The 17317-nt window shown below is 36.8% G+C and overlaps 1 long non-coding RNA gene across 1 annotated transcript in view; it reads left to right on the top strand.

The window, feature by feature from the left end:
• The window catches only part of LOC139686196 (uncharacterized), a 331111-nt gene extending 314197 nt beyond the window's left edge, over positions 1–16914 (top strand). Inside the window, exon 3 of the long non-coding RNA XR_011700323.1 lies at positions 16836–16914. This is a non-coding gene — a long non-coding RNA (uncharacterized lncRNA). The remainder of the gene's footprint in view (positions 1–16835) is intronic.
• The last annotated feature ends 403 nt before the right edge of the window (positions 16915–17317 follow it).

The raw sequence follows: 17317 nt of genomic DNA, 5'->3' as shown, positions 1-17317 counted from the left end.
TTTTGGAAAACGATCACGTGAATTGTTTATTCCGTACCTTACGATATATCTCAAATAAACCCACAAATTTGGGTCTTTGCTCGGCTTCCTGAGTGCTACATAAAATTTCGAAATACTTTCCCAAAGGAGATTACAGAAATGTTAGCAGTTCTGCCCTTTCTGCTAAAGGAACTGGCACGGGAGGTTTCGCACCCAATATGGCGTGACTCGATCACTTCTCGTTTTCGGCAATCCAGTGAAACGGCAGGAGGGATTAATGCTTTGTTTATTCACGATCTCAACCATTTCCTTCCTTTGATAACGCGTTTCCTTCAACTTTGTAGAGGGGTCAAAAACTTGGAAATTTCCCTCGCTTACTTCGTCGTTCGCTTTGGCAACTTTTTTCCCGCCCCTTCATCCCTCTGTGCAGTTCACCCTTTCCTCCCTCCGCTTCTCCGCCCATCCACTTTAGGGGGAGGGGGGGTAGCCTTTGGATTTGGGTGCCAAAAAGAGGGACGGGCAGGAAAAAGATATGCAAAAAGACCTCTCCTTTCGCTCTTTGTCGAGCCCTGCACACCGCAGGTGAGCTGTCAACGCTAGGCGCCACCATATGCTCCCGATCGCGTGAAACTCACACCACTGTCGTAGTCAGTACGACTTCCAACCGAACCATTTCAAGTCCCGCCACTCTTTCCCTTCTCTTTCTGTCTTTCTTTTTTCACCCCTCTCTTTTTCACTCATCTCTTTTTCTCTCTCTTTCCATACCACACTCCTCATCTCCCCAGGCACCCTTCCAGCGCCAAAAACGGAGTCTTTTTTTTCAACTCCTCCTGCTCAGTTCCACAAGTTTCACTTTTACTCCCCTGCGCATATTCCTCTCCGACGTCCTCAACTCCAAAGCTCTAATGACGGGGATATTCGCTTGTTCGCCCCCTACTACCTTCTCTCTCTCTCTTGCACCCTTCACCCAACATCGCACTCGCATCGTACGGTCAGACACGCATGACTCACCGCGGGACCCGTTGAAGGGGTTAATAGGGCAAGCTTTGCGATTTCGAATCGTCGGATTTTGGGTAAAGAACTCGGTAATCATTAAGATCGTAATGAAGTGAGTCTTTATTTTTCACCGACTCAAAGTGGGATTCAGCCACTCAAGGGTGGAAAAATTGGTATTCGGACAGAATAATGGTAATCAACGGTGGTTTTCTTATCTTTCGAATATCTCCTTCAAGTAATTAGTCAATAAATTTCCATTTACCACAGTTCACTTCAAATTTTTTGCGAAATGTTATTTTGTGAGTAGTGTGTACAGTTTATGCAAATATCAGGTTGAGCAGAACTCCACTGTTGCAAATGACCTTTATTCAGGTTTAGAAATGGAGTTTGCTTAAAAGCAGGTGATTACTATATTCATTTTATGAAAATTAAAAATAATTATTGAATAGCATCTCACTGTCGCAGTTTACACGTGAATTTAATTGAAGAAGCCATAAAAAATGGAGAAGTATTGCATGAATTCCTTCTTCTTACATACTTGCCATCCAATCGTTCATCCATCACCGCAAATTTCCTTAATCCCTAATATTTTGATATTTCTTCAATGGATGGTTAAATTGGATTTACTGTCTTGTTACTCTTTTTTTAACCCTGTCGCTTTTCGTTTACCGTGCAGTATCCCATTATCCAAGGATATTTACTTTGTAAATGTCAGTGGATATATTTTTCCTTTTAATTTTTGAAGTTGTACCTTAATTACATTTATTTCTGCACTCTGTTTAATATTTACCGTTCTACAAAATCACCTGTGACATGATTGGAACCTAAGTATAATTATTTACTCGCAATTCTCATAATACCGTTTTGATGATGCCTCCTATTTTTAACAGATTTAGAATAAATAAAGCGGAAGTTCGTCATTATGAGAAAAACATATTCGCACTTAACCACTATTTTATTGGCAACATACAATGCGTTTCAGTTCACATAACCATCTTCAGACACAAGATCTTCTTGTACCTGAAGATGGTACCTGAAGAAAGCGCAGTACGTTACCAATAACATTTTGGAAAAGTGCGAATATGTGTTTCTCAAAATGATGCCTCATATTTATCCATATGCATCACGTAGTAAGAAAATGATCTGTTAAATTTATAGCTTTTTTATTTGATGAAAGTGCATCGTGGTCCGCAATTCATCTTGGTTTTATAATTTGATATTTTTTGTTTGATTCGTTTCCTTTATATAATTGCAATTCTTCATAGCATCACTCAATATATTCATCATGCGTAAACGTTCAGGCCATTTTACACTTCAATTTATACCTTGGGGTTAATCAAGAATAGACCGCATTTGGTAATTTTTTCATTAATTTTGTATAGTTTGATAATTTCCTGGTTGATTATTCATATAGGAATGAAATTCGTCTCTCCATATATTTCCCAAAATTAGGACGTTCTCTCATTTGACATAAATATAACCGAAATCGTCACTCATCGGACGGAAGGTAAAAAAAAAAATAAAAACATATCTACCGATCCCTGTAGACAAAAATATACTTCGAAAATCCATCTCTGACATTCATCTCCACTTCCATAAAATCCCAGCCTTCAATCAAACAAAAACGGGTGAGTGGTGGGACTTTGTCCTCCACGTGGAAAATGGAAATAATGTGGCCACCTGACATAATTGGCGCTCTCGTCGATTCAAAATAAACAAATCATTTCATAGGAGGGTCGATAATTATCAAAAGTTCCTGAGGACATTGGATATCTCTTTAATAAACAGTAACATTTATGAGTAATTGGGAGATATATTTTCATCGAGGCATAGAAGCTGTACATATTTTTCCCCGCAAGAGCGAATACTGTCTCAACTTATTCATAACTGGATAAATTTTCATTGAAAAAAACATTTTCGCAGTTAATCATGTATTGAATTTTTAAATTACAAATTGAATGCTGAAATTAGGACACGGTGATCGTCTCAATAGAGAAATGCCTCGATTGATTCAAATGGGTTTTAGTTCGTATGCAAGTATTTTTGCTGTAAAATGAAATAATGATCTACTTCAGCCAGAATTTAATTTTATTTTCGATTTTTTTAAGCTACGACATTTTTATTATAAGTTATCAGTATTTTAATAGGCTTGAAGTATTACAGGAAAAGGTATTTATTATATTTCGTGGAGTGATACTTTCACCATTGAGTTAAATAGTATTCTTTTGTATTATTATAACACATTTTAGGTTTTATCAAAGGTATTTTTGTCGCATATTTTGGTGAATATAGTGAATTTTTTGATAAATTATTGAAGATAGGAAAGCTGTGTATGCACTCACGATTTTGGACTTCGTTTTAAGGAGTTTTTGTGTAATAAAGGAAGAAATTTTTATAAAGCCTCATATATATATATATATATATATATATATATATATATATATATATATATATATATATATATATATAAACTTTACTCATTTATAACTATTAAAGGTGTCAGCTTAATCTTATTTATCTTGGATTTTTCAAACCAAATCAAGGTTTCTGAAAGTAATTATTCAAAAAAATAGAGAATCAACAAAAATGCTGTTTTTGATGTTAGGTTTGAATTTTGTAAATATACAATCATATCCTTTCAGTTAAACAGACTACCTCGTGAAGTAAATAAATATAACCCTCTCATAGAACGCAAACATTCTTTTTTGTTCTCAAATTACATTTTACCTGGATAGAAATTTTTTAATTGTCGAAGTCTACCATAATGTATATTTTTGCTAGTATTCTCAATAATCAATTTGATAGCGAAATTCAGATACCCGTTTGGAAGTGCTTAGGTTTATCTAATTATACTTCATAATCATTAAGCTAGCAACGCCTTTACAGTATTTTTAAATATGTTATGTGCTTTAGTAAAGATAAAATTAATCTAACAGGTTTTCAAATAAAACAGTTTCTGGCGTCAATTGGAGCAAAATCTTCATGTTGAAATTGAAATTATATAACTCGAATTTTCCACATAGAAACATTTTCTATGTGGAAAAGCCAAGTTGTATCAATTTCAATAATTGGTTTTAGTAAAAATTTGTCTTGGTACTATAAGTATCATACATCTACATTATTCTTGATCAATAATAGGAGATAATTGAATTTGGAAGGTAGAACTTGAAGATGATATCGTCATGCAGAAAGCGTTGGTAAAACAGTTTTGGACGATATTCCTTGCCCCATCCGTTGTTTTGAGTTTGGGAACTGTTATCTAAAAAAATATGGCAATAAAAATTTTTCACCTAAAAGTTATCCCTTCGGTTTTTAGCGTGAGAAATTCCCAAATAACTCTGTATCTCTTTGGTCTTCAGTTAATTTGGTTTCCCTTCTGAAAATTCATTTGTGACACATCACGCTCTCTTTTTTCTCCATTCCGACTCCGTACAAATGTGGATTTCTTTTAATCCGCCAAAAATATTACCTGCTAACGGTCAAATGACAGAAAGTTGTCAAGAACGAAACACAGTGATCCGTCTCCCCTCCCAGGAAGGCATTTATTTGAAAAAGCGCTCACAAGTTGATTCTGGAGAGATTGACGTGCCCTCCCAGCAAAGGTGAGGACAATGAGCAGAGGAGGAATTCGAGCGTAAAAGGAAGGAAGGGATAGCGTGAAGGGAGAACCCATAGCTTATTTTTTTCCCGTGTTTTTTAAATTTATTTTTTAAGGCCCTTGAGGGATGGCGACGTTTCTCCGTGCTTAGCCCTTACGACAGGACGAGACACAAGGGATGGGCGCGAGTGGAAGGGAGGAAGGGATGAATTTACGGAACCCCTTTCCCTTCCCGCTTTTCCCAGTCCATTTAAATCGGCCGTGGGTTTGCGCCTGCCAACGTAGCGTGGATCTCCGCGGACATTCACGACAAGGACACGGTCCGACTCGTCTCCCCCGCCTCCTTTCTTTTCCCTGCCACCCCGTCTGCCCCTCACTCTCCTCCAACTGACCTCCCACCTTTCCCACCCGTCCGTCACTAACCGTGCCGGTCGAATTATCCTACCCCCTTCCTCGATTTCTCCTCCCAAAAGCAATCCCACCGACTCCGTCCCCTCACCTCCCTCCCTCACTCACCAGCGCAGGTCAGGCCTAGCACAAACACAAACACGACTCTTTCAAATCCCTGTGGCGCCCGCTACGAAAGCGCAGAGTATGGCGAGTTCCCCGTGTGAGGAAGGCAGACTGGGGAAAGAGATGAGAGCGAATGAGCTAATGACAACAAGGGCTTGGTTTGGCGTACAGAAAAGGAGAGTGTTGAATGGGAGGGTTTTGGGCTAGAAGGGCTGGAGGGAATGGCTGATGGCGAGGCAGGGAAGTGGGCAACGGAGCTGCGGGTATTCATGATGCTTGGAATGGATGAGTGTTGGGGGCAGGACTGGTTCTGTCCTTCCACGCCAGAAGAGGGAAGGCTGCGTCATAATTAACTAAACACTGAGGTCAGAATTCCATTCCGTATAATTTAGACAAAATACTCATTTGTATGAACTCTGATTTATAAGACAAAACACTGTGGGATAAATTGACTTATTAACACCGACGTGTCGGTTTTTAAAAAGGAAATTACTTTTTACCGAATACAAAAATTTGCAAGAACAAACAAAAAGATACACATTCTAATAGAAGCTCGGCCACGTAACTAATTTATGATGCTTACGTACAATGAAGCATTTAACTCGGTCACTACATCTAAGTTGTCGACATAGATTGGGGCGAACACAAATGGCATTGCGAGCAGCAAACTCTGTGTGATATGAGAACCGTATGATATCCTGCACTGCAAACTAATGTTTGATGTGTGAATTTGAATATTTACGAGGACAAATAGTTCCATCAAAGCACGTAATAGTTGTATCAAAGCGTTTCGGGCATTACTGTGAAGCAGCGTATATTATTACGATCGTATCGGCTTGTTGGTACCGTATATGTATCAATCGAAAATTATATTGCATTTTGAAACAAGCAATAGCCGTTACTTTTAGATTTAAGTGCATAATAAATAGCTTAATTTACTTGACATGTCGAGTAAAATAACCCTGTTTGAATGTCTAACGTATATTCATTTGATGACATTATAACTAGCTGTGATGTAGACTTTCAGAATCGACAGATAAAGACACGTAAGAAATAAGTCGAATTTGCTCTGTTAACGTAAATTGTTTGGCATCAGTGGTAGTAGTGTACAATCCTCGTCGGCTAACTTACAGGACTTGTTACCGTATAGATGAGTTCTCCTTCCATTTTTTGTCTTTGTAGTTTTTCATTTCCCTATCAATTTTCTCCTTAAATATGAAAATTGAAAACATAGTAATTGTGGATTACTGGTATAATATGCAAATTCCTTTAAAAACATGATTTTTCTTATTTTTCACCAAATACAGGGTCATAAAAATGGTATCAAGACTGGTTCCAAAAATCAAAATCTATTCCAGTTATCATTTCTATTGCTAAATAATCTTCAAGAAACATTCCTCCTGCATCGTTGTACTTAGTTCGGCGCGCCTGCCACTCGTCAAAAGCCCGCTGGAAGTCAGTTTCCGGAACTCTATTGAAAGCCTTTGTCATCGCCGCTTGAACCGCCTCGATGGAGTCAAACCGATATCCTTTGGGTTCCTTTTGAGATATCCTTTGAGGTAATTACGTTGTCGAGAAAATCTTCATCTTCATGGACGCAGTCTAAAATTTCTTGCGAAATTTCCACCCGCGACAGTTTTTTTTCCTCGCTCAAGACTTTCAGCACCAGCTTCGCGCACACTTTCCTCATCGCAAGATCCTCTATTACAATGGTGTGGACGGTTCCGACTGAAAGACCGGTCTCCTCACTGATAGGGGCGATGTTTAAACGCCTATCAGAGTCCAAAACGTTTTTTCACTTTGGCCACCTGAGCATCGGTTCGAGCGATAGTCGGGCGTCCGACGTGGTGCTCGACTTCTACGAGCTCCCAGGCTTCCTTTAACATTTTGTGCCTCTCAAAAACTCTTGCGAGGATGAAGGCATCAACCCCATAAGCCTATGTAATGAGTTCAAGGGTCTCCGATGCGGGTTTTCCGAGTTTAACGCAAAAATTTACAGCGCACCGTTGCTCGACGGTGCGCTCCAAGCTGGCGCGATGACACCACAAACAATCACACGTCACAAAAATCCACCTCCTGTCGCAACGTATGCCCGGAGGCGACTAAACTAGAGTGCACCTGAGTGGTGGGGGATTCCTCTACCGAGCCGACCGGTTGGATCCCCATCCACCGCTCCGTTGAGGCTACATCGAACCAGTCACGACACTCATTGTACGGACCCTGTATATCTAGGTATTCCTTTTAATTTCTCTAACAAGAAATTAAAAATTTGCATAATTTTTAAATAACGATATTGATAAAGTATCATTTAAAAAATTGCACAAAAATGATTTTTCATGATTGAAATAAGTAATTTTATTTTTTTAACACCCTACAATTCATCACTAGGGAATGAAGAAGGGGGTGAATACACCCAAGATAAAGTGTGACCGGAAATAATTTTTCTCTCTAAGGCTGTCAGACAACGTCATTTTGATACCTTATCGTTCATGGAAAAATGTTTTATTAATCCTTTTTCTTCTACAATTAATCTCTCTACTTTTATTGACATAATTTCACCTACCGTAATACGATAAGGCTAATAACTCATTTTTAACATCATTCCTGATGGGAGATCCTTCCAATTAATAAAATAGATTTAATCTGTAATTAAACCTTCAATCTTGAGTGATTCCAAGCCTAGATTCTCTCATAACTTTCACACACTACTCAATCTATCATGACAAACTTGAATAAATCTAGTTTCTCTTCGCTACACGCGATCCAATTACGACAGTCATTCCAACTTCATGAGGATCCTATATACAGGATGGCATATACCTGTAGTATCATATTCTAAATAAGGCCCAACTGGTGAAAGATAATATTTGCCAAAGGAATTCGCCGGGAAAGCGAAAGATCCTACTCGAAGGAAGAAGGAAGTACACAGAAATGACAAGGGAGTTGTTTTAGAAAAAGGATGTGTTTTGTTAGGAGATAGTTATTTGGTAGGTGTGTCCATCCAAAATCTAAACCGGTAGACTGCTTCATAGGTATATATATATAAACATATATTTATACACACGTATATAAATAATTGAAAATAAAATTTTTAAATGTTATCCTTAGCCTACGGAGAAGAGGAGTGTAGTGATTGTAATTGATATTGCTCATGTTCATTGAGTGGAGCTTTTGTGTTAATTATATAGCTAATGAGATGTCTGCTTAACTTAACTTAAAATGCATTCGTATATTTTATGAGTGTAAAATACACTTCAGAGTCATTCATATTCCACATTCATCATACGTCATTTAGCATCCTGTTACTTATAATAAATATCAGGGAAAGTATTTTACAGAAATTTCGATCCGTCTAGTTTATCGATAATATGGTCTTTGACTGTTGTAGATATATTTCAATGGTATATCCTGGTTCAATATTATTTCAACTGTTATTATATAAGAAGTAATGAATTATTTAAAATGTCTAATTTAATTTAATTCATTCATTATAAAAATAATTTCATTATAAATTAAATACATTTTATTTTCAAAACGGATAAAGTCCTAAATCAGAATAAAAACCCTCTCCTTTCATAGGTAACTGAAATTTAAACTATAATAAAAAATGATTTTTAAGATAAGCATCCCTATTCCAGATTTTATCCGTCAGAACCTGTTTATGTAAATAACTTACTTTTTTCAAATGGTGATTAGTTGTTGGGCCATTAATTAAGAGCGATAACAGAATAATTCCAGTTATTGTGCGGTTAAGGGTCCAAGACCTTCAATTTAAAGAATTACGAGCCAGCATGCTTTTCTGACCGTGCGTGTATGCCATGTTGGTTTAAGGAAGATTTGCGAAATTGCAGTGATTAAGTTATCATTTGGTCTCAACTTCCGAAAACACCGTTAGCACGAACGTGACATTAGCCTCTCGAGAAGCTCACGTATGGAACCATATCATAAAAATGTAAACAAGGGGAAATGTATATGGATTTCCTAGTTCGTTTGTCGCATGAAGCATAGGTGATAAATTGTTTAATGGATCAAACTTGTGTGTTTGGTGAATTTTACGAGGCTATATATGAACCACTAAAAATTATCACAAAACATATGGTAGTTTGAGCATGAAGGAACGGTACTTCTAAAGCACTACAGTGTATCAATAAAAAATGCCTCTCACTATTTAATTATTCAGTTTAAAGTATTCTTCCTCCATGTCCTCATGAATGTTAAATACTAGGATGCCTGAAAGCTCTTCAAACTAAATATATACATGGCAGCATTAGTCAACAAAGTTAAGGAATATGTTTTCGCATGCGTTGAAAGATACTCACCACCATCTCTCCGCCATTTTGGACTCTCAATTGTTGTTTGACAATTTCTTGAGTGAATTGTTGTGAGAGTTTTTCTCAAAATGGAAATATTTGATTCCTTATCATTGAGAAATTGATTGTTTATTTATAGCTCCCATTCCTATTCAGCGATTATTTAATGATTTCCAATCCGTCATAGATTTCAGCATCTCATTACTTCTCCCCCGTCATTATGTTGTTGCCCATAGGTACAGCTAACTCACTAACTGACACTAAAATACTACGCCGTTATAAGTCCCTCTTCATTTTTACATATTTACTTACTCCGTTTATTCCGTCCAGCATGTCTCTACGCTTCATCCCCTTATCTTGAATTTCTAACGTTTTATCCTCTATCGCAGCCGTTAGCAATCCATTGCTTATCAAACTAGTCTTTTTTCGCATGTTTACCTTCCCGTCAATTTGATTTTTTTCCACCATTCTAAAGGTAATGATCACTCATAAAAATGGTTTGCCATTCTTCTAAATATGTTTTCTTTTTTAGTATCCAAGGCGTGGCAGACAAATAGGCAGAGCGTTTAACCAGCAACCGGAGGTCCTGGCCAGTACCAAGAACCTCTGGTTGCTGGTTAAGCGCTCATTTTATTTTGCTATTTTTCTCGTGCTAGATTATCTCGAATTTCTCATTTGGTACTGAATAAGCAACAAGTCCACTTATCCTAGAGCGAGAGTTTGACATTTCATTTGATATACATTATTCTGTGAAAGGTGGCTCAATACACAACTATGAAATCTTATTTATCAAACCAAAGCAGTTTTTTGAATAGCCGCAGTTTAGTGACTTGTTCTTCCTATGATGTTGAGGTACTAAAAATCCTAAGGCGCTAGATTCCAAGTTCCTGTGGAGCAACCATTGACCACTTAGGGTATTGATTAATTGGTATTCCAAACAGTCAATATATAATTAGCCGTTCTCTGGGTGGGATTTTAACGTTTAAAGATTTCTTCTTACTATGAAATTAAGCCCAGTGCCCTCTTTTATCCATCATTTCAATTTTACTAAATAAGTTAGGCTGAGAAAGTAGGAATCTTAGGAAGTTCAAGTTTAAGTTCAAGATTATTCATATATGTCTGCATGAGGTCAGTATTTTCAGATTTTTCTAATTATACCCCTAGAAACTGTGTATTTAATGAACGATTGTCTTGAGTAAATTATTGGCACTTAAATTAAAAGCATAAACATTTTAATCAAGCAGAAAGAAAGTTTGGTTGGTGATGGAAGAGCCATTCATTACTATACCCTACGGCGAGTGAAATTAGACATCAGGATAGGGGGGGCAGTTCCTTCCCCTGTATCGGTCATAGTTTCCCCGGAAGATCTAGCACACAAAAAAATCACATAGCTTGGGTGGAACTTCAGGTGACCACAGAGGCTTGTCCAGGAATCACACCCAAGTCCTCCTCTCAGTAGTCCAACAATCTGCCCCAGAATAACCTCGACCCAGAGATTACAACTATAATAAAAAAATTAGAATAAATAAATAACTACAATATATAGCAGCGGACGTATAATACATATGGAAATATAGAAAAGTAAATCATAAATATCGCATGGTAAGTTTCATAAGCGTAAAAGACTTCAGCGATCGGTCGCCTCCCCCAGTGGTGCTACTGCTAGTTTTATGATAGCGACAGTGGCAATAATCATCTCCGTTCTCCGTCTCGTGATAAAGATTAATGATATTCAATTAAAATGTTGTCACTTGTCTCATAGGTTTTTTCAAATACAAATAAAATTAAACTTTTTTATTTCTATGGTATTTTATCCTCAATCGTACTACATTAATACTTTAAATAAAAACATGGTATGCATATATACATATTTAATGCACACAGTATTAATGCAGGGTAAAGTAGTATATACTCTTTGATTTGACGGGTGGATTGTGAATAAAACAACTAAGATAATAAAAAAAACATTTTTATTTCGGAAAATAACCTTAAATGACATTTTATTTTCATTACGCTTTGAAAATTATTTAATCCAGGCGACGACCTTGGAGAGCGATGAATATTTTGTGTCGTTAAAAAAACTTTCGAAAACTCTTCTCAGTATATCTTGTGTTACATTAGACATTTTTAATTGTCTTTTAAAGGGTTTTCAAGGTCCTTAATTGACCTTTGTAAATCTCAGCTTTGATATATCCCCACAGAAACAATCACATGGGGTCAATTCCAGGGAGCGAGGGGGCCAAGAAACATTCCCTCGTAAGGAGACCAGGTTGTCGGGAAATTATTCTTGCAGGATTTGACGTGAACGACGGCTGGTACGAGCCGTGGCACCATCTTTTTGCAACCAAAAGACTTCTGAGCTATATTCCGCACCATACTCTATCATTTTGGGGAGTATAAATTCTTAAGCATCTCTTAATAGCGCACAGAGTTCAGAGTAACATTTGAACCTCGATATCCAAAAATGTAAGTCCCAATAATGCTTATGGAGGGCACAGCGCACAAAACTGTTACTTTGGGACTACAAAGAGGCCTTGAGTGAAGTTCGCGAGGGTTGCTAATGGCTCAGTAACGAAAACTTTGCTTATTTACCTAGCAGGAGAGGTGAAAATGAGCTTCATCGCTAGACCGCAAAATAGTGTCGGGTTGCATAGAGGTGAAGATTGCATTACAAGAATCTGGACGTTTTAGCCAGCCTTCTGTACTCAATTCTTGAACAACAATCATCATGTAGGGATATAAGTGATGGTCAGAGTGTAAAATTCGACTTACTATTCTGGGTGATATTCGAAGAGTAGCAGCATGTTTCCACGAAGGGCGCGTTGTAAACTGCTCAATAGGCGCTCTCACTGCTACGATGTTATCAGGTGTCCGCACACTTTTAGACCGCCCAGCAGGTTTTCTAGGAAGTGCTTATCCTGTCGCATATACACTGGAAATATATTTCCTAATGGTTTTAGTTTCGGGAACCCTGTCATGACGAGTCCAACCAAACCGCCTTCGAAAAAGTTTCTACAACAAAGCCTAGATGCTTACCAGACAACTGCATGGTAATTACTGAAAATTACCTTGTTTCCCCCAGCTAACGTCACTACTACTACTCCACAATTTCATCCGTAGCTCTTTCGTGATTTCATGAAACTAAGGAGGTTTTTGTTTACATATTCATACATATATTATCATAATACAATACATAAACAGGATAAAAGCAGGAATGGTGGGAAAGGCGAGTCGCGTGTATTCAAGCGATAGAAAGTTTCCTGAACCGGGACCTTGACCTTTATATATGTTTCTATCCATTTCCTTATATTTATACCCTTGGGAATGAATATATAAATATACACATATAAATGTACACATATATATATATGCATGTTAACATGTATGTGCGCATACACATAGAGTATATACGAGGATGCATATATAGATAAATGTATGTATACATATAGAGTATATATGTATGTATATATACATATATAGTATACGTATATATGTATAAGTATTGAATTTAACGCTAAGAACTCCTTCACGGGGTATTAATTAGTCTTCAGGTACTATGCAAAAATATGAGATTATAATTTATTTTAATAAATTCATATGAGGATGAAGATTAGTTTTTATATTTTTATGTATTTTTTTACCAATGTTAGAGAGGTGAAGCATTTTTTGGACATCTTTATGAGTTATATTATATAAAATCTGGCCGTAATCAAAATGTATTTGCATAGGAAATAAATCGTTCAACCCAGATATTTCAGTAGGGAATCGGGTCATAAGATTCATGATAAATACACACGCATGCATCCACAGACACAAACACCCACACGCAAGCACCCACAAACACATTCACACGTAAAAACATTTTTTAAAAATGTCTATACACACATATATACAAGTTTATTTAACCATATATATGTACATATATATGTGTATAAATATATATATATATATATATATATATATATATATATATATATATATATATATATATATATATAAACCATAAACACAGCAATCAACCCGAAGGTCTGTTTAGTAGGTGATGGTAGAGTTCACCCAGTATTAAGCCCGACGGCGTGTGAAATTCACACATCAGGGTAGGGGGGCCAGTTCCTTTCCCTGTGCCGGTTATGGTTTCCCAGGAAGACCTGGTACCCGAAAAATCACTTTAGCTTGGGTGGAGCTGCAGGTGCCCAGAGTGCCTTGCATGGGTATCGAACCCGGGTCCCTCCGATCAGCAGTCCAATGCTCTACCCACTGAACTACCGCGACCCACACACACACACACACACACACACACATACACACACACACACATATATATATATATATATATATATATATATATATATATATATATATGTGTGTGTGTGTATAATTTATATATATATATATATATGTATATATATATATGTATATATATATATGTGTGTATAATTTATATATATATATATATTTCACATGCATAAAATTATGAGGAAAGGGGGTAAATAAAGGAACATATAAAAGAAAGATATGTGGTTTAATTCCCGGTCACGGAAATATTTTTACACTTTTGATCGACTCAAATCCGCCTTCTCCGTCTCTCATTTGTTTGTCATCTATATGTGTTCCTACCCTATGCCATTTCCTTTCACTCTAATCCCAACTACAACACATAATACAAATACAGAAAAGCAATCTGATACAGCTGATAGCTTAATGTCGTGTCATTAAATTCGAAACAGGAAAACAAAGTATTTACTCATGGTTTTGTCCGCCGGACGTGCAGATAACGTGTTTCTATCCAACAGGATGTAAATAATTATACATAGAGGCCTGTAATTGTCTCTACTTACATATCATAGTTCTTGGTGAGGTCGATATGAACTACATTGATGACTCAGGCATAATACAATAGTATGTCCTTAAAGCTTTGTTCCAGCAAATCCAATAATCCAAAAAGGATTTCCAAGACGGTTAAATAAAATTTCAAAGAAGTATTCTCTGTGTTATTTTTTTCTGCATTTTTTGATCAAATCTTCCAAGTTATATTTCCCCACCTAAATGTTATTTCTTTCGTATAAGTTTTTAAGCCTTTTTTTGGACCAGCTTGTAAGATTTTGGAATGGGCATTGAGTAAGGTATCACGCTTCGTTTATTTTTTTGGAGTTGCAAAAATATTTATCACAGTAATTTAACTTATGAAGACTCAGGGTTTATTCAAACAGCAGCAATATTCTGCAACTGCAGTATCGAAACGTTTACTTATTCTATTCTACGGGCCACAGTGAAGCGTAATCAAGGAATTGCTACTTGTTTGCAATTTCACATGATCCACAATGCCATAGTCTTCCCCGCAACGGAACAGATCCTACCGCCTCTCCCGAACATCCGCTTTCGTCCTCTGCCGCTTGCTTGCCTATCTTAATCTGTTGATATTTACCTGCACACGGAGAAATACTCCATTTTGGCTACATTTTCAGGCCGCAGGGCTTAATGCGAGTGGGTTTAATCCTTTGTCCACGGGATGGAGGAGATAGAGGAGGAGGGAATGAGGAAGGTTGGGGCCTGAAATACCGGACAGTCCAAGTGAAGGCTGGTTTGAAGGGATGCTTGCCGGCCCTGCCGTTGGATAACCGGGATTTGATGAGTCAGTGTGTGGTCTTGGCGCCATTGAAAGGCTTTGCGGCGTTGGCTCTCGTCTAATTGCAACAACACGCCGTGCGAGACACGGGCGAAGGAAGCGGAAGGTTTGGAAGCAAAAGAACTGAATGGCTCATGTGCGGGCGTGGTGCATATACGCACCAACATGTTCTCTGTCTGATTAATGTGTTTCTCCGAATTCCCAGCGGTTCGATAAAATGACCACCCCGAGAGATGTTCCCTTGTTTGCGTTGGTCAGCCTGGTGAGAAAACGTTTATAGTGGTAGGCTAATTTGGTTTCTCAAAATTCATCAGAGGTTTATGGCCTTTAAGCCACCTGGTTGCATTAGTGGATCAATGTTTACCCAATAATAATGGTGAAGTATGCATTGAAAACAAGCACCACATTTCCAGTGCATGTGTAAGTTTGAATGGTGAAAATGTACTGTTATTATTACAGTAAATACGAATTATAAGTAATGTTAATGAATGATTCATTATGATTTTAATTACTCAACGCGAGCTATGAGATCGGTAGTGTGATTTGTAACACCTTTTTTTGACAGCAGGGCACCATAAGGCTTGGCTTTTTTTAATCTGTCATACTAAAGCTAGATAGGACATAACGCATCTATTTATATCTGAAATCTTTGGAAAAAAGATTTTAGAAGAATTTTTTTGTTCACCGTTTACAAACTTGAAAACTTTCAATTATCTTTATCCTCGATTACCAGTTTAAATCAGTATATATCTAACTAGAAAATTATTACTTCAGAAGTTATATTTGTCTTCGTAAATCTATTCTAGCAATTACATCATATAACATTTTTTAAACCGTAGTCAATCAGGCGGTTAGAAGCGGATTAAAATGGAAGTATTTTTAGAACTGCTCTCCTAGAGTGCGTGAAATGGGGAGCAAGAGTGAAGAGATGAGAAGAAAAGAGGAATAGAAAAGATGGTAAAAGTATTTTGTGAAATGGACGATAGCTATAGAACACAACGCATGCCAGAATTTACTTAATATCCCTTTTTCTTCCAAACCAAGCGAACAGAGTGAGTGCTCTGGGATTATCCGCCTCCACTGTACACCTGGTTACGATTGTAAAACTTTTGAGACGCCTCGATACACCATAATTCCTTCAGAAATATTTGTCACCTGCAAGCTACAGAATTACATTTTTATGCCACTTTAGCAAAAGTTCTTAGAGATTCTTACTACTCTTTACTTGGTTGTCTTTTTCTTTTGGAGCAGCAATGCTTCCTTTTGTGTTTGTAACATAATTGATTGAGACATAAAAAAAGGAAACGCTTTACTCTGTCTCATGGTTTGTTTTGGGGAGGTAGATTACAATTAGAAATTTTGCCAGAGAAAGACAAGTAAACAAAATTAATACTTTTTGTGTCCTACATTTCAATTTATAAATCCCTCCCAAATAATTATAGGTTTGAAAAATTTGGCGTTTATTATCATTTCACGAGTACCAACCATCCATATGCAAACGAAGACTATGCATCTGATGCATCAAATTAATTTAATTGTTATTTAAATCTCTTTGAGTGCAATTATTCCTTTCTTTCATAGTCTTTCATGCATTTATACGTCTTTTTATAGTAAATATCCAATTTTTCTTATAAAATTAAAGCACTCACTGAAAAAAGCTAAAAAATTAGAATGAAATTACGAAAAAGGTTCATTTATAAACTGAGATGAGTGCATAAAACATACAAGCTACTCTCAATGGTGGAAATTTTATGCTTGCATATAGCAATTATTACTGAGCAAACGTTATTTATATGACTTTTATTCATTTCAGTGGATACCTTTGGTCTTTCTGATTTCCTGAGATAGAGCCCACTACCGTCAAGCCAGTGGAACTACATCAGGGTTGGTGAGTGAACATTTATACTTTTCATTTGCCTCTTTATCTTTTACCCGCTTTTCTGATATTTCCACTATTTCCTAGTATTCCCGAAATAGTGTTTTATATTAGTAATGTCACAATTCTTATACATACTTAGTCATCTTTGTTATTCTTAAAAGTTGTGCGAACATTGAATAATATTTCCTGAAAGATGTTGAAGTCTACAACATAATGGATATTCAATGGAATCTCTGGAAAAAATGAGTGAAATATTTTCTCTTACCGATTAAAAAAAGATTCCCGAAGTTTATATTTTACAACATTCTTGGCAGTTGAAAAAATTGCTAAATTCTCATTGTATCGTTTTATCATAAATTTCTTCGTTGCTCTTTAATATTCCCATTGGATCTTTAGTATTTAGGTTTCATATATGG

Source organism: Hetaerina americana, unplaced genomic scaffold, assembly GCF_022747635.1.
Source record: "Hetaerina americana unplaced genomic scaffold, ioHetAmer1.1.p SCAF_132, whole genome shotgun sequence".
Lineage (NCBI taxonomy): Eukaryota > Metazoa > Arthropoda > Insecta > Odonata > Calopterygidae > Hetaerina > Hetaerina americana.
This window is presented reverse-complemented; position numbering and strand designations above follow the sequence as displayed.